Source organism: Aegilops tauschii, chromosome 2, assembly GCF_002575655.3.
Source record: "Aegilops tauschii subsp. strangulata cultivar AL8/78 chromosome 2, Aet v6.0, whole genome shotgun sequence".
NCBI lineage: Eukaryota > Viridiplantae > Streptophyta > Magnoliopsida > Poales > Poaceae > Aegilops > Aegilops tauschii.
In genome coordinates this window covers 174,148,781-174,167,706 of record NC_053036.3, presented here as the reverse complement: position 1 = coordinate 174,167,706, position 18,926 = coordinate 174,148,781, and positions in this window count along the sequence as shown.

Below are 18,926 nucleotides of genomic sequence, written 5' to 3'. Positions count from 1 at the left end.
CCGGCTATTCTTTTTTTAGGAATACCCAGGCAAGGTTAAGTTGTTATTCTCCGCCCCGCTGGGCTGCAAATCTTTCCTAGGAGGGATGCATTAGGGTTAACAAGTAAATGGGCTTTAAGAAATAATAAATGGGATGTAATTATAAAAACCGGGCAGTAACTATAAAAAATGCACCAAACACGTGATTACTTTATAAAATATTATTTTTGGATATTGAAAATTTTAATTTCATTAATTGTTGCGAGCGCAATGTTTCGTTGGATTTTTACGCAATATAAATTTATATTGAAATTGTATTTAATCTGACTAGAAATTTCGGGATAAAAATATTTCGGATCCCATCAAAATGTGGGAAATTTTATTGAATTCTGTTTTGAACGGTTGGTTGAAATGGGCTGTACTTTTAACAAACTGTAAATGGGCTGTAGTAAATTCCATTAGAATTCAAAAATGGGCTACACATTCTTACAAATCTCAAATGGACTATAAGTTCTCTGCCACACACTTCTGGCCTTACTAAGTTGACGCGTCCCCTAAAGAAAAACAGAGTTGACGCGTATGCAAGGCTTTGTCAACTTATATTCAACACACGGTTCTAGCAGCAGTGGCCGTTGGATGTCCATCCAACGGATGCCGTGCTTCTTCTTCAATCTCGGATATTCTAGCTTCACCCGCCCAAAAAATGATTCCTCCCCCTGACATCTAGGGCGCACCGTTTCGGAAGCTGACCTGTGGGCCTACTAAGTTGACGTACCAAGGGCTTTGTCAACTTAGTCAATATAAACGATTCTAGCTGCAGTGAACGTACGATGTCCATCCAACGGCCGTCGTGCTTCTTCAACCTCTGCTCTTCTTGCTCCAGCCGCCCAAAGCAGCGCCGGTCGTGCCGCCTGCTCCTGCCTCCCGTGGCCGGCTGTGCTGCCGCGGAGGCCTCACCGCCCCCTACTACTCCCACCGCTGGCCAAGCCATCCCTCCACTCACCCACACCCCCTGTTATTCTGCGGTGACGGCAGTGCAGCCGAACCAGTGAACCCTCGTACTCCTCTCCGCGTGTGCATCCACTGCCGCGTCTTCCCCGGCTCCGCGTCGTCCCCTTCCTAGTCCTCGCCGTCGTCCACCGCCCTGGTGCTCTCGGTGCGGCGTGGTCAACGTGGTCAAGGAACGACTTCCATCGGACGTGGACTATACGTGGAGAGGCTGACAGCTGGGTCCACGGCAGCCGCAAGGAAGTGCCTCCTTGTTACACGCAAAATAATTATTCCTCCACCTAACAGCGGGGACCCACCGGACGGGCCACCGTATTTCGCAAAAAAATGATTCGCCCCTGACTGCTGGGACCCACGAACTACATCTTCGCACGAAAGGAAGTGCGTCCGAAAAAAACGATTCGCCCCCCTAACTGCTGGGACCCACCAGCTACATCTTCGCACGCAAGGAAGTGCGTCCGAAAAAAAACAATTCGCCCCCCGACTGCTGGGACCCACCAGCTACACCTTCACACGCAAGGAAGTGCGTCCGGGCAAAGAAAAACGATTCGCCCCCCTGACTGCTGGGACCCAGCAGCTACACCTTCGCACGCAAGGAAGTGCGTCCGGGCAACAAAAAACAAAATGATTCGCCCCCTGACTGCTGGGACCCACCAGCTACATCTTCGCAGGCAAGGAAGTGCCTGATAGTCGGGACCCACCTGGTCGAAGCGTACGTAGCGTTGTCATTCTGGTCGCGAACGTGTACGTACATACTGGTCGATGTAGAGGCGCACACGTGTCGTAGTAGAGGCGCGCACGTGTCGTAGTAGAGGCGCGCACGTAGCACGTAAACGTACGTACAGTGGCTAGGGTGCAAGAAAGAAAATACGGCCACGTATGTGTACATACGGGCAGGGTCTCGAACGCCTACTCACGCATACGTACGGCCAGGGCTCGTGTACATGGCTGGGTCGGAACGGAGAAACAGCCTCGTCGTCGTGTTCATGGGGAGGCAACGGAATGCGTCATTTTCATGGGGAGGCAACGCAATGCGTCGTGTTCATGGGGAGGCAACGGAATGCGTCGTGTTCATCGGGAGGCAACGGAACGCGTGGGAGCCAACCGGCTGGGTCGGAACGGAATGCGTGGGCGTGTTCATCGGGAGGGCTTGGACGGAACAGGCGATGGAAACGTGGCCTGCCGTACCGCAGAACGGAGGAAACGGACCTCCTACGTTCGGAACGGGGTCCTGTTGATCGGGAGGGGTGTGGCGTCGCACAAAACGGAGGAAACGAACCTCCTACGGTCGAAACGGGGGTCCTGTTGATCGGGAGGGGTGTGGCGTACCGCAAAACGGACGAAACGGACCTCCTACGGTCGAAACGAGGGTCCTGTTGATCGGGAGGGGTGTGGCGTACCGCAAAACGGACAAAACGGACCTCCTACGGTCGAAACGGGGGTCCTGTTCATCGGGAGGGGTGTGGCGTACCGCAAAACGGGACTCCACGGGATATTGTTCATCTCCACCGTCGACCTCCTCCAGCCCCCATGGGCTACCGTCGACCTCCTCCAGCCTCCACGGGCTCCTGTTCATCCAGCCTCCACCGCGCGCTACTCCACCGGCTACTGTTCAACGACCCCTCCACGGGCACCCCTCCACCGTCTACTGTTCATCCAGCCCTCCACACACCACGTGGTCCTATTCAACCACCCCTCCACGGGCACCCCTCCATCGTCTACTGTTCATCCAACCCTCAACCACACCACGGGGTCCTGTTCATCCAGAGGCAACGCCACCGCTCACTGTTCATCCAACCCCCCCCCCCCCCCCCCCCGCAACGCTCACTGTTCATCCAATCGATCGGCTTCAGTTAGCAGCAGTAGCGAAGGAATCGCTCGATCGGGTTCAGTTAACAGCCATCGATCGATCGCTCGGGTTCAGTAACGCGTAGCCTGCAGTGCAATCGCTCCGGTTCAGTTAGAGCCCAACGCCTTGCTCGGATTCAGTTAGAGCCAATGCCTCGCACACACGCGCGTACGTGTACGAGAGAAACGCGCATCGCTCGGCCCCCGACCTCCCACCGTAACCGGGAACTCCCCGAAATTTTCCTCCCCCTCGCTTCTACCACGGTTTTTTCCGTCATGGACGGTCCAAAGAATGTCATGCAGCTGTGTCTCCGGCCCGCCCAGGACGAAAAGCCCATTTTCTGTCATGATTTTTTTTCATAGAAGTAGGAGCCCACCACATCTATGATGATACCGGGTTTTGTCACAATTATCGTCATAGAAGTGTCATATGTATGACAGAAAAAAATCGTTCAGCCCAAAATGTCACGGATGTGTCTTTTTTTTGCAGTGATGGGACAATTTTTTTACCACAGCATGTTGATGCCGCTCCATGATAGCATGTCAAGTTTCATGAACTTCAGACGAGTTTTAGATTTACTAGAATTTAAAAACCATGTATCTCAATGTTTGCGACCGAGCGACGGTGGCAAGGTGTTGGACATTCATTCCCATTTCTTTCATCGGACCTAAGCATGCAACCAAGGATACAAATTTGATTTTTTGACCGATTTACATGCACTGGAGCATGTGCCTGTAGTTCAAATTTGAATTATGCACATAAATGCATAGAAAACACAGTTAATGTATAAAACTGTCCAAACAAACCCCAAAAAAATCCTAAATTTAACACAACACTCCTGTTGTTTTATGTTGACACTAGAAAAAAATTGAAATCAAGAAGAGGCAACGGATATCGTTTCATCCAGCAAGGTGAAATGTTCCCTACCATAACCATGAGGCTTGTTGTGAGAAGCTCTAGTTTTTCAGAAGCTTATACCCCAACCTACCCCAAATGGGACAATATTTTTACCACGCTATGTTGATGCCGTTCCATGCTAGCATGTGAAGTTTCATAAATTTCAGACGCGTTTTTGATTTACTAGAATTTAAAAACCATGTATCTTAATGTTAGCGGCTGAGCGATGTTGGCAAGGTGGTTGACATTCATTCTCATTTCTTGCATGGGGCTTAAGCATGCAACCAAGGACACACATTTCAATTTTGAACCCATTTATATGCACTGGAGCATGTGCATGTAGTTCAAATTTGAATTATCCACATAAATGCTTAGAAAGCACAATTAATATATAAAAATGTCCAAGCAAACCCCGAAAAATCCCAAAAATTGACACAACACTCCTGTTGTTCTATGTTGACATGAGAAAAAAATTGAAAGTAAGAAGAGGCAACGGATATCGTTTCATCCCCCAAGGTGGCACGTTCCCTACTAAAACCATCAGGCTTGTTGTGAGAAGCTCTTGTTTGCGAGAAGCTTATACCCAAACCTGCCAGACATGGGACAATATTTTCACCACGGCATGTCGATGTCGTTCCATGATATCATGTCAAGTTTCATGAATTTCAGACGAGTTTTTGATTTACTAGAATTTTAAAGCCATGTATCTCAATGTTAGCGGTCGAGCGACAGTGTCAAGGTGTTTGACATTCATTCTCATTTCTTGCATGTGACCTAAGCTTGCAACCAAGGACACACATTTGATTTTTCAACCTGTTTTTATGCACTGGAGCATGTGCATGTAGTTCAATTTTTAATTATGCACATAAATGCCTAGAAAACTCAGTTAACGTATAAAAATGTCCAAAGGATCCCCGAAAAATTCCAAAATTTAACACGACACTCTGTTGTTCTATGTTGACACCAGAAAAAAATTGAAAGCAAGAAGAGGCGACGAATATCGTTTTGTCCACAAAGGTGACACGTTTCCCTAACGGAACCATGAGGCTTCTTGTGAGAAGCTCTGGTTTGTGAGAAGCTTATACCATAACCTGCCCCAAATGGGACAAAAAAATTACCCTAGCATGTTGATGCCATTCCATGATAGCATGCCAAGGTTCATGAATTTCAAACGGGTTTTGGATTTACTAGAATTACAAAAGCAAGTACCTCAACGTTTGACGGAGAGCCACGGTGTTGTGCTGTTCGAAATTCATCCCCATTTCTTGCATGGGACATAAGCATAAACCGATGGACACATATATGATTTTACAACCCATTTTGGTGCACCGGAGCATGTGCACGTAGTTTAATTTTGAATTGTGCACCTGAAATGGCTAGAAAACCAATTTAATGTTTCAAAATGTCCAAACGACAAACAAAACCTGAATAATTCCAATTTTTTGATGACACAACTATAGTTGCATGTTCACTGCAGATAAAAGTTCTTGCAATTCAAACACCCTCCTTTGCCGCTGTGACCCCATTATGTAATTCAAATCAAGATGAAAAATCAAGTAGATCGCACACAGTTTATTATCACCAATCGTGTGAGATGCAGTACAAAATATCTTGGAGCACCGTCCGAGTATAGTATACGCCTATGGCCTACGCGAGAAGGTGCGTCGACTACAGTCCACAGTCGGCGTGTCAAGCACACTAGCTCGCTCCCCAAATATCATTTCACTGTTCAATCGTCGCCGGTAAAAGATGGGGATGTCGACCCGCGTCGTGAGGGCAACTTCGGCGGCCCACTCCAGCGAGAGTGCGGCCGCAGCCGCCATGCGTGTGCTAACTAGCTGCATGAGCGCGTCCGCAATGTGCGACTGGTCGGCCAAGGTAGCCCAAACGGTCGTTGTTGCTTCTCAGGTGGCGGCAGCAAAATTTGCCTCGGGGATAGCAACTGGCGAGAGCGGCACAACAGCTGTCCGTTCCGCAGCGGCGGCCTTAGCCCTGATGGGGGCCGCCCATGACCATGTCGAGGCCGCCCACGCCCAGCTCGTGGTGGTCACTGCACAAACCGAACGAAGCTTCTCCGACAACGGTCGGCAACCCACGGCCGAAGAATTGGCAATCGGTGAGAGCGTTCGAGCAGCTGTCCGTTCCTCCGTGTCATACCTTGACACGGCGGAGCCCTTCCAAGCCCAGATACCGGCCGACAACGGGTTAAGCTATATGGATCATTTCTGATGTTCACAAATCGTACACAGTGCTGAATAAGGGACCGTGTCTGATGACACTTTGCGCGCCAGTTTTTTCGCTGCACCGATTCAAAATTTTCGACTTCCGCGGAAATATCTACCTCCCCGCCCCTACCCCTTACCAAAAGCCACATTTCCCCTGTTTCTGCCTTCCTTTCCAAGCTGAAACCTTCACTCCTTGCTTGCAGCGCCGCCTCCTCACCGATGACCCTCCTTCATGCTGCTCGACCTCGTCGATCTAGGAAGGTAATCCACACCCGACCCGCCTTCTCCTTCCACATCCCACATGCCCCGATCGTCGGCGCGACACCTTCCACCAAAATCACCGACCCCTCCCCCAAATAAGCGCCGCCCTAAGCCATGGTGCACGTAGTATAGCCAGGAGCTCAAGGAACATTTGGCAGCGGAGAAGCAAATCGCCGCCACATGCGCGGATGAGGTCGCGATGGCTGCCATTCGTGCCGACCCCCAAATCTTGGAGAAGAACCTCACCATCGATGCCACCATCGACTCCTCGCGTGCTGACACCACGACGTGGTTGGCTGCTTTAAATGATAGTTCTGGCGTTTTCTCAAGGCCACCGTCGGTTCCTTCGACGAAGACTACGAGGTGTTTTCTCAGCGTTCCCATGCTTACCTCAACTCGAGAGCCAGCAGGTTGGTGCCCGGAGCGGCTCAGGCAACTCACCACTACAACGAGGGCACCCACGATGTGGAGGCCTCGCCCTCTTCCATGTCCAAGGAGCCAATCATCATCGATATCTCCGACGATGAGGAGTAGCTTGTCTTATTAGCTCACTATAAGGACCTATGTTCAGTTTTCTAGCTACGCCGGTTAAGCATGCTCGGTTTACCCGTTGCATGTGTTGCTCCTGCCTTTCCTCAACAAATTCTAGTGAATTGTCCTATCTACTTTTACCATGCAATCTATTGGTCTAGTGTATATGTTCTATATGTCGTGCAATGTGCTGCTCACTTATTAGCTGTTTGGTTAATTAGTTGTCGTCTTCAGTTAACTGTTTGGTTCAATTCTGCAAATGTGATGTTCAATTCTTCAGGGTGCAATTTTGTATTGTCTTCCATGTGATAAATAGATTGAATTTATCTTTACAAAATACATGAGAAACAAATACAATTGCTATATTTCCAAGTTGTCAAGTATGCTTGGTTTGGTTAACTGTCTAATCTTCTAGTATGTTAGACATGTGCAATGTGGTGCTAAGTTAACGTTTGGTTCATTTGTTGTGCTGTTTATTTAACTATTTGGTTCAATTCTGCAATGCGATGTTCAATTTTTGTGGGTGCATTCTGTTATTGTATACCTGATGCGGCTTGAACTACGTCGGTATTTCCCCAAAGAGGAAGGGATGATGCAGCACAGTTACGGTAGGTATTTCCCTAGGTGATGAGACCAAGGTTATCGAACCAGTAGGAGAACCAAGAAACACCACGTAAACAGCTCCTGCAAACAAAGAACAAATACTTGCAACCCGACGTAAGAGAGGGGTTGTCAATCCCTCACGGGTAAAAGGATAGGTCAAATTGTAGTAGATTGGATAAATAGATCTTGCGGGAAGGCGATATAAAATAAATAAATAAAAATTGCAGCAAGGTATTTCTGTGTTTTTGGATTAATAGTTCTGAAAATAAAAGCAAATAAAAATATATCTCGAAGGCAAATATGATAAAGAAGAGACCCGGGGGCCATAGATTTCACTAGTGGCTTCTCTCGAGAAAAATAGCATACAGTGGGTAAACAAATTACTGTTGGGAAATTGATAGAACTTCAAATAATCATGACGATATCCAGGCAATGATCATCATATAGGCATCACGTCCAAGATTAGTAGACCGACTCTTTCCTGCATCTACTATTATTACTCCACACATCGACCGCTATCCAGCATGCATATAGTGTATTAAGTTCATAGAAAAATGGAGTAATGCAATAAGAATGATGACATGACGTAGCCAAGATCTATTTATGTAGAAATAGACCCCATCTTGTTATCCTTAATGGCAACGATACATACATGTCGATTCCCCTTCTGTCACTAGGATCAAGCACCGTAAGATTGAACCCATCACAAAGCACCTCTTCCCATGGCAAGAAAAATCGATCTAGTTGGCCTAACTAAACCAAAGATTCAAATAAGAAATATGAGGCTATAAGTAATCACGCATATAAGAGAACAAACGACTCAAATAACATTCATGGATAAAAACATAGATCTGATCATAAACTCAAAGTTCATCGGATCCCAACAAACACACCGCAAAAAGAGTTACATCAAATAGATCTCCAAGAGACCACTGTATTGAGAATCAAAAAAGAGAGAGGAAGTCATCTAGATACTAACTACGGACCCGTAGGTCTACAATGAGCTACTCACGCATCATCAGAGAGGCACCAATGAGGATGATGAACCCCTCCGTGATGGTGTCTAGATTGGATCTGTGGTTTCTGGAACTGGTGGCGGCTGGAATTGATTTTCATCGACTCCACTAGGGTTTCTGGAATATTGGGGTATTTATAGATCAAAAAGGCGGTGCTGGAGGCCACTGAGGTGGGCACAACCCACCTGGGCGCGCCTGGGCCCCCAGGCGCACCCTAGTGGGTTGTGCTCCCCTCAGAGCCCCCCTCAGGTACTTTCTTGGCCCATCGTGTGTCTTCTAGTCCAGAAAAAATCACCAAAAAGTTTTGCCACATTTGGACTCCGTTTGGTATTGATTTCCTGCGATGTAAAAAACAAGCACAAAATAGCAACTGACACTGGGCACTATGTCAATAGGTTAGTCCCAAAAAATGATATGAAGTTGCTATAAAATGATTGTAAAACATCCAAGAATGATAATATAACAGCATGGAAAAATCAAAAAGTATAGATACGTTGGAGACGTATCAGCATTCGCAAGCTTACTTCATGCTCGTCCTCGAGTAGGTAAATGATAAAAACAAAATTTTTGATGTGGAATGATGCCTAACATGTTCATCACATATTCTTTTGTTTATAGCATGGACATTTGGACTTTTATATGATTCAAAGCAATAGTCTAGTTTTGACATGAAGATTTCAATACTCAAGTATATCAACAAGCCACCATGTCTTTCAAAATATAAACACTAAAGCAAGGTATCCCTAGCCCATTATGCTCAATCATTGATCCATTCATAAAACACACTAGCATATTAGCTACACCCAATGCTCAAGTACGATCATAGTGCCCCTTAGTTGGTGCTTTATAAGAGAAGATGGAGACTCAAATAAAAATAAAAATTGCATAAAGTAAAAGAAAGGCCCTTCGCAGAGGGAAGTAGGGATTTGTAGAGGTGCCAGAGCTCAAAGCGAAAAAAGTAGAGTTAAAAGCATTTTGGGTGGCATGCTTTTCCTGTCAACGAAAACGACCGAGTAGTTCCCAATACTTTCCATGCTAGATATATCATAGGCGGTTCCCAAACAGAAAATAAAGTTTATTCCTTTTTCCACCATACATTCACATTCCACCGCTAACCGAATCCACAGGTACCGTCCATACCAACACTTTCCAAGGAATTTATTATTTGACAACATAAAGTAAATTCATTTTTCATTTCGGGACTGGGCATCCGTAATACCTTTGTCGTACTCTTGTGCAATGACAAGTGAATAAACACTCATCTTGAGAATAACACATCTAGCATGGAAAAATATCAGCCACCCCCTACTGTTTCATGAGCGGTACGAGCACAAAAAAAGAGAAATTTATTTTGAAAATTAGATATGGCGCATACAAATTTGCTTAGAACGGCAAAAGAATACCGCATATAGGTAGGTATAGTGGACTCATGTGGCAAAACTGGTTTAAGGATTTTGGATGCACAAGTAGTGATCATACTTGGTGCAAATGAAGGCTAGCAAAAGATTGAGAAGCATCCAACCAAGAAACAAAAAATCTCATAAGCGAGCATTAAGCATAATTAACACCGAATAATGCACCACAAGTAGGATGTAATTTCGTTGCATAACTGTTGACTTCCGTGCTTGCATAGGGAATCACAAACCTTAACACCAATATTCTTACTAAAGAATAATTACTCATCAACATGACTCACATATTATATCAACATATCGCAAAACTATTACAAGGAATCAAGTTTATTTTGTCCAATGATCTTCATGAAATTTATTATATCCCTCTTGAATATCTATCACTTTGGGACTAATTTCATATCTTGCTTTTGATAGCTCAAACAAATCTAAGTGAAGAACATGAGCATAAAGAAAATTCTTCTCTCAAAATAATTTAAGTGAAGCAAGAGAGAATTTCTTAAAAAATTTAGTAACTCTCGAATAAATCTAAGTGAAGCATGAGAGCATTTCTTCAAAAATACTAAAGCACACCATGCACAAAAAGATATAAGTAAAGCATGAGAGCATTTCTTCAAAAATACTAAAGCACACCATGCACAAAAAGATATAAGTGAAGCACTAGAGCAATTCCAAAGCTCAAAAAGATTCAAGTGTAGCATAGAGAGAAATTCTAACAAGTCATAGCATAATTTTGGCCCTCTCAAATAGGTGTGTCCAGCAAGGATACATGACTTAGAATAAAAAGGAAAACAAGCAAAGACTCATATCATACAAGACGCTCCAAGAAAAACTCGTGATATATGACGAATAAAAATATAGCTCCAAGTAAAATACTGATGGTCGTTAGAAGAAAGAGGGGATGCCACTCGGGCATCCCCAAGCTTAGTTGCTTGCTTCTCTTTTAGATAATAGCTTGGGATGCCATGGACATCCCCAAGCTTAGGCTCTTCTTACTCCTTATTCCTTCATCCATCGTGATCTCACCCAAAACTTGAAAACTTCAACCACACAAAACTCAACAAAACCTTCGTGAGATTCGTTAGTATAACAAAGCAAATCACTACTAGAAGTACTGTTGAAAACCCATTCATATTTTATTTTTGCATTATATATACTGTATTCCAACTTTGCTATAGCTTATACCCTCTAATAAAAACCATAGATTCATCAAAATAAGCACACAATGCAAAGAAAACAGAATCTGTCAAAAACAGAACAGTCCGTAGCAATCTGAATACTTCGAATACTTCGGTAACTCCAAAAATTCTGAAAAATTAGGGCAACGTGGGCAATTTGTATATCAATCTTGTGAAAAAAATTCAGAGCAAAAGCGCATTTCTGTGATTTATGAAAATTATTTTACTGACCGCAAAAGTTTCTGTTTTTCAACAAGATCAAATCAACTATCACCCAACATGATCCCAAAGGCTTTGCATGGCACAAACACTAATTAAAACACAAAAAACACAATCATAACAGTAGCATAATTGTGCAAACACTCAAGAACAGAAAGAAAAAGACAAAAATAAATTTTATTCACTGGGTTGCCTCCCAACAAGTGCTATCATTTTATGCCCTTAGCTAGGCATAATGCAAAGATCTAAGTGTTGTCATATTTGTTTCCCAACTCTTCGATCAAACACTTAGAATTCTTCAAGTATTTAGCATATAGATATTCAACAACAATACTTTTAGGAACAAGTTTGAGAAATTCATTCTTGCCGGTAGGGTCTCTTATCGCTTCAATAAAATCGGGGTGAATACTAATCTTCTTAAGGTCTCCTTTATCATTATTACTAGAAGTTGCACCCTTGTTCTTAGTAACTTGAGTGATCTTGCTAATTTTTATGGGAGTTTTTTCAATAGTTTTAGCGGAAGCAAAATCCGTGCTTACATTACTAAAGATTTCTTCCAATTTATCGTTCCGAGATGGGCTTTCTTCAATTCCTTCATGAATTATGGTCCCCTTTGAAGGAAATATGCCCTAGAGGCAATAATAAAGTATTATATATTTCCTTATATCATGATAAATGTTTATTATTCATGCTAGAATTGTATTAACCGGAAACATAATACATGTGTGAATACATAGACAAACAGAGTGTCACTAGTATGCCTCTACTTGACTAGCTCGTTAATCAAAGATGGTTATGTTTCCTAGCCATAGACATAAGTTGTCATTTGATTAACGAGATCACCTCATTAGGAGAATGACGTGATTGACTTGACCCATTCCGTTAGCTTAGCACTCGATCGTTTAGTATGTTGCTATTGCTTTCTTCATGACTTATACATGTTCCTATGACTATGAGATTATGCAACTCCCGTTTACCAGAGGAACACTTTATGTGCTACCAAACGTCACAACGTAAATGGGTGATTATAAAGGTGCTCTACAGGTGTCTCCAAAGGTACTTGTTGGGTTGGCGTATTTCGAGATTAGGATTTGTCACTCCAATTGTCGGAGAGGTATCTCTGGACCCACTCGGTAATGCACATCACTATAAGCCTTGGAAGCATTGTGACTAATGAGTTAGTTGCGGGATGATGTATTACGGAACGAGTAAAGAGACTTGCCGGTAACGAGATTGAACTAGGTATCGAGATACCGACGATCGAATCTCGGGCAAGTAACATACCGATGACAAAGGGAACAACGTATGTTGTTATGCGGTCTGACCGATAAAGATCTTCGTACATATATGTGGGAGCCAATATGGGCATCCAGGTCCCGCTATTGGTTATTGACCGGAGACGTGTCTCGGTCATGTCTACATAGTTCTCGAACCCGTAGGGTCCGCACGCTTAAAGTTACGATGACAGTTTTATTATGAGTTTATGCATGTTGATGTACCGAAGGAGTTCGGAGTCCCGGATGAGATCGGGGACATGACGAGGAGTCTCGAAATGGTCGAGACGTAAAGATCGATATATTGGACGACTATATTCGGATTTCGGAAAGGTTCCGAGTGATTCGGGTATTTTTTGGAGTACTGGAGAGTTACGAGAATACGTATTGGGCCTTATTGGGCCATACGGGAAAGAAGGAAAAGGGCCTCAAGGGTGGCCGCACCCCTCCCCTTGGTCTGGTCCGAATTGGACTAGGGAAGGGGGGCGCCCCCTTCCTTCCTTCTCTTTTTCCCTTCCTCTTTTCCTATTCCATATGGGAGGTGGAATCCTACTAGGACTAGGGAGTCCTAGTAGGACTCCACACTTGGTGCGCCCCCTCCTAGGGCCGGCCTCCTCCTCCCTTGCTCCTTTATATACGGGGGAAGGGGGCACCCCATGGACACAACAATTGATCCTTGAGATCTCTTAGCCGTGTGCGGTGCCCCCCTCCACCATATTACACCTCGATAATATCGTTGCGGAGCTTAGGCGAAGCCCTGCGTCGGTGGAACATCATCATCGTCACCACGCCGTCGTGCTGACGAAACTGTCCCTCAACACTCGGCTGGATCGGAGTTCGAGGGACGTCATCGAGCTGAACGTGTGTAGAACTCGGAGGTGCCGTGCGTTCGGTACTTGATCGGTCGGATCGTGAAGACGTTCGACTACATCAACCGCGTTGTGATAACGCTTCCGCTGTCGGTCTACGAGGGTACGTGAACAACACTCTCCCCACTCGTTGCTATGCATCACCATAATCTTGCGTGTGCGTAGGAATTTTTTTGAAATTACTACGTTCCCAACAGTGGTATCAGAGCCTGGTTTTATGCGTTGATGCTATGCACGAGTAGAACACAAGTGAGTTGTGGGCGATATAAGTCATACTGCTTAGCAGCATGTCATACTTTGGTTCAGCGGTATTGTGAGATGAAGCGGCCCGGACCGACATTACGCGTACGCTTACGCGAGACTGGTTTCACCGTTTGGAGCACTCGTTGCTTAAAGGTGACTGGTGGGTGTCTGTCTCTCTCACTTTAGTTGAACCGAGTGTGGCTACGCCCGGTCCTTGCGAAGGTTAAAACAGCACCAACTTGACAAACTATCGTTGTGGTTTTGATGCGTAGGTAAGAACGGTTCTTGCTAAGCCCGTAGCAGCCACGTAAAATATGCAACAACAAAGTAGAGGACGTCTAACTTGTTTTTGCAGGGCATGTTGTGATGTGATATGGTCAAGACATGATGTGATATAATGTGTTGTATGAGATGATCATGTTTTGTAACCGAGTTATCGGCAACTGGCAGGAGACATATGGTTGTCGCTTTATTGTATGAGATGCAATCGCCATGTAATAGTTTTACTTTATCACTAAGCGGTAGCGATAGCCGTAAAAGCAATAAGTTGGCGAGACGACAACGATGCTACGATGGAGATCAAGGTGTCGCGCCGGTGACGATGGTGATCATGACGGTGCTTCGAAGATGGAGATCACAAGCACGGTGCTTCGCGAGATGGAGATCACAAGCACAAGATGATGATGGCCATATCATATCACTTATATTGATTGCATGTGATGTTAATCCTTTATGCATCTTATCTTGCTTTGTTTGACGGTAGCATTATAAGATGATCCTTCACTAAATTATCAAAGTATAAGTGTTCTCCCTGAGTATGCACCGTTGCAAAAGTTCTTCGTGCTGAGACACCACGTGATGATCGGGTGTGATAGGCTCTACGTTCAAATACAACGGGTGCAAAACAGTTGCACACGCGGAATACTCAGGTTAAACTTGACGAGCCTAGCATATAATAGATATGGCCTCGGAACACGGAGACCGAAAGGTCGAGCGTGAATCATATAGTAGATATGATCAACATAGTGATGTTCACCATTGAAACTACTCCATCTCACGTGATGATCGGACATGCTTTGGTTGATATGGATCACGTGATCACTTAGAAGATTAGAGGGATGTCTATCTAAGTGGGAGTTCTTAAGTAATATGATTAATTGAACTTTAAATTATCATGAACTTAGTCCTGATAGTATTTTGCAAATTATGTTGTAGATCAATAGCTCCCGTTGTTGCTTCCCTGTTTTATTTTTGATATGTTCCTAGAGAAAATGATGTTGAAAGATGTTAGTAGCAAAGATGCGGATTGGATCCGTGATCTGAGGATTATCCTCATTGCTGCACAGAAAAATTATGTCCTTGATGCACCGCTAGGTGACAGACCTATTGCAGGAGCAGATGTAGACGTTATGAACGTTTGGCTAGCTCAATATGATGACTACTTGATAGTTTAGTGCACCATGCTTAACGGCTTAGAATCGGGACTTCAAAGACGTTTTGAACGTCATGGACCATATGAGATGTTCCAGGAGTTGAAGTTAATATTTCAAGCAAATACTCGAGTTGAGAGATATGAAGTCTCCAACAAGTTCTATAGCTAAAAAGATGGAGGAGAATCGCTCAACTAGTGAGCATGTGCTCAGATTGTCTGGGTACTACAATCGCTTGAATCAAGTGGGAGTTAATCTTCCAGATAAAATAGTGATTGACAGAATTCTCTAGTCACCATCACCAAGTTAGTAGAACTTTGTGATGAACTATAGTATGCAAGGGATGACGAAAGTAATTCCCGAGCTCTTCGTGATGCTGAAATCGACGAAGGTAGCAATCAAGAAAAACATCAAGTGTTGATGGTTAACAAGACCACTAGTTTCAAGAAAAAGGGCAAAGGGAAGAAGGGGAACTTCAAGAAGAACGGCAAGCAAGTTGCTGCTCAAGTGAAGAAGCCTAAGTCTGGTCCTAAGCCTGAGACTAAGTGCTTCTACTGCAAAGGGACTGGTCACTGGAAGCGGAACTACCCCAACTATTTGGTGGATAAGAAGGATGGCAAAGTGAACAAAGGTATATTTGATATACAGATTATTGATGTGTACTTTACTAGTGTTTATAGCAACCCCTCGGTAATTGATACTGGTTCAGTTGCTAAGAGTAGTAACTCGAAACGGGAGTTGCAGAATAAACAAAGACTAGTAAAAGTGAACAAAGGTATATTTGATATACAGATTATTGATGTGTACTTTACTAGTGTTTATAGCAACCCCTCGGTAATTTATACTGGTTCAGTTGCTAAAGAGTAGTAACTCGAAAACGGGAGTTGCAGAATAAACAGAGACTAGTAAAAGGCGAGGTGACGATGTGTGTTGGAAGTAGTTCCAAGATTGATATGATCATCATCGCACACTCCCTGTACTTTCGGGATTAGTGTTGAAACTAAATAAGTGTTATTTGGTGTTTGCATTGAGCATGAATATGATTTGATCATGTTTTTTGCAATACGGTTATTCATTTAAGATAGAGAACAATTGTTGTTTTGTTAACATGTATAAAACCTTCTATGGTCATACACACCAACGAAAATGGTTTGTTGGATCTCGATCGTAGTGATACACATATTCATAATAATGAAGCCAAAAGATGCAAAGTTAATAATGATAGTGCAACTTATTTGTGGCACTGCCGTTTAGGTCATATTGGTGTAAAGCGCATGAAGAAACTCCATACTGATGGGATTTTGGAATCACTTGATTATGAATCACTTGATGCTTGCGAACCGTGCCTCATGGGCAAGATGACTAAAATGCCGTTCTCCGGAACTATGGAGAGAGCAACAGATTTGTTGGAAATCATACATACAGATGTATGTGGTCCGATGAATGTTGAGGCTTGTGGCGGATATCGTTATTTTCTCACCTTCACAGATGATTTAAGCAGATATGGGTATATCTACTTAATGAAACATAAGTCTGAAACATTTGAAAAGTTCAAAGAATTTCAGAGTGAAGTTGAAAATCATCGTAACAAGAAAATAAAGTTTCTACAATCAGATCATGGAGAAGAGTATTTTAGTTACGAGTTTGGCCTTCAATTAAAACAATGTGAAATAGTTTCACTACTCACGCCACCTGGAACACCACAGCATAATGGTGTGTCCGAACGTCATAACCGTACTTTATTGGATATAGTGCAATCTATGATGTCTCTTACCAATTTACCACTATCGTTTTGGGGATATGCATTAGAGACAGCTACATTCACGTTAAATAGGGCACCATCAAAATCCGTTGAGACGACGCCTTATGAACTGTGGTTTGGCAAGAAACCAAAGTTGTTGTTTCTTAAAGTTTGGGGTTGCGATGCTCATGTGAAAAAGTTTCATCCTGATAAGCTCAAACCCAAATCGGAGAAATGTGTCTTCATAGGATACCCAAAGGAGATAGTTGGGTACACCTTCTATCACAGATCCAAAGGCAAGACATTCGTTGCTAGGAATGGATCCTTTCTAGAGAAGGAGTTTCTCTCGAAAGAAGTGAGTGGGAGGAAAGTAGAACTTGATGAGGTAACTATACCTGCTCCCTTATTGGAAAGTAGTTCATCACAGAAACCAGTTTCTGAGACACCTACACCAATTAGTGAGGAAGTTAATGATGATGATCATGAAACTTCAGATCAAGTTATTACTGAACCTCGTAGATCAACCAGAGTAAGATCCGCACCAGAGTGGTACGGTAATCCTGTTCTGGGAGTTATGTTACTAGACCATGACGAACCTACGGACTATGAAGAAGCGATGGTGAGCCCAGATTCCGCAAATGGCTTGAGGCCATGAAATCTGAGATGAGATCCATGTATGAGAACAAAGTGTGGACTTTGGTTGACTTTCCCGATGATCGGCAAGCAATTGAGAATAAATGGATCGTCAAGAGGAAGACGGACGCTGATAGTAGTGTTACTATCTACAAAGCTAGAATTGTCGCAAAAAGGTTTTTCGACAAGTTCAAGGTGTTGACTACGATGAGAGTTTCTCACTCGTATCTATGCTTAAGTATGTCTGAATCATATTAGCAATTGCCGCATTATGAAATCTGGCAAATGGATAAACAAAATTACATTCCTTAATGGATTTATTAAAGAAAAGTTGTATATGATGCAACCAGAAGGTTTTGTCAATCCTAAAGGTGCTAACAAAATATGCAAAGCTCCAGCGATCCATCTGTGGACTGGTGCAAGCATCTCGGAGTTGGAATATACGCTTTGATAAGTTGATCAAAGGATATAGTTTTATACAGACTTGCCGTGAAGCCTATATTTACAAGAAAGTGAGTGGGAGCACTACAACATTTCTGATAAGTATATGTGAATGACATATTGTTGATCGGAAATAATGTAGAATTATTCTGCAAAGCATAAAGGAGTGTTTGAAAGGAGTTTTTCAAAGATAGACCTCGGTGAAGCTGCTTACATATTGAGCATCAAGATCTATAGAGATAGACGAAGACGCTTGATAAGTTTTTCAATGAGTACATACCTTAACAAGATTTTGAAGTAGTTCAAAATAGAACAGTCAAAGAAAGAGTTCTTGCCTGTGTTACAAGGTATGAAATTGAGTAAGACTCAAAGCCCGACCACGGCAGAAGATAGAAAGAGAATGAAAGTCATTCCCTATGCCTTGGCCATAGGTTCTATAAAGTATGCCATGCTGTGTACCAGATCTATTGTATACCCTACACTGATTTTGGCAAGGGAGTACAATAGTGATCTAGGAGTAGATCACTAGACAGCGGTCAAAATTATCCTTAGTGGAATAAGGATATGTTTCTCGATTATGGAAGTGACAAAAAGGTTCCTCGTAAAGGGTTACGTCGATGCAAGTTTTGACACTAAATCTAGATGACTCTAAGTCTCGGTCTAGATACATATAGAAAGTGGGAGCAATTAGCTAGAGTAGCTCCGTGCAGAGCATTGTAGACATAGAAATTTGCAAAATACATACAGATCTGAATGTGACAGACCCGTTGACTAAAATTATCTCACAATCAAAACATGATCGCACCTTAGTACTCTTTGGGTGTTAATCATATAGCGATGTGAACTAGATTATTGACTCTAGTAAACCCTTTGAGTGTTGGTCACATAGAGATGTGAACTATGGGTGTTAATCACATGGTGATGTGAATTATTGATGTTAAATCACATGGCGATGTGAACTAGATTATTGACTCTAGTGCAAGTGGGAGACTGAAGGAAATATGCCCTAGAGGCAATAATAAAGTATTATATATTTCCTTATATCATGATAAATGTTTATTATTCATGCTAGAATTGTATTAACCGGAAACATAATACATGTGTGAATACATAGAAA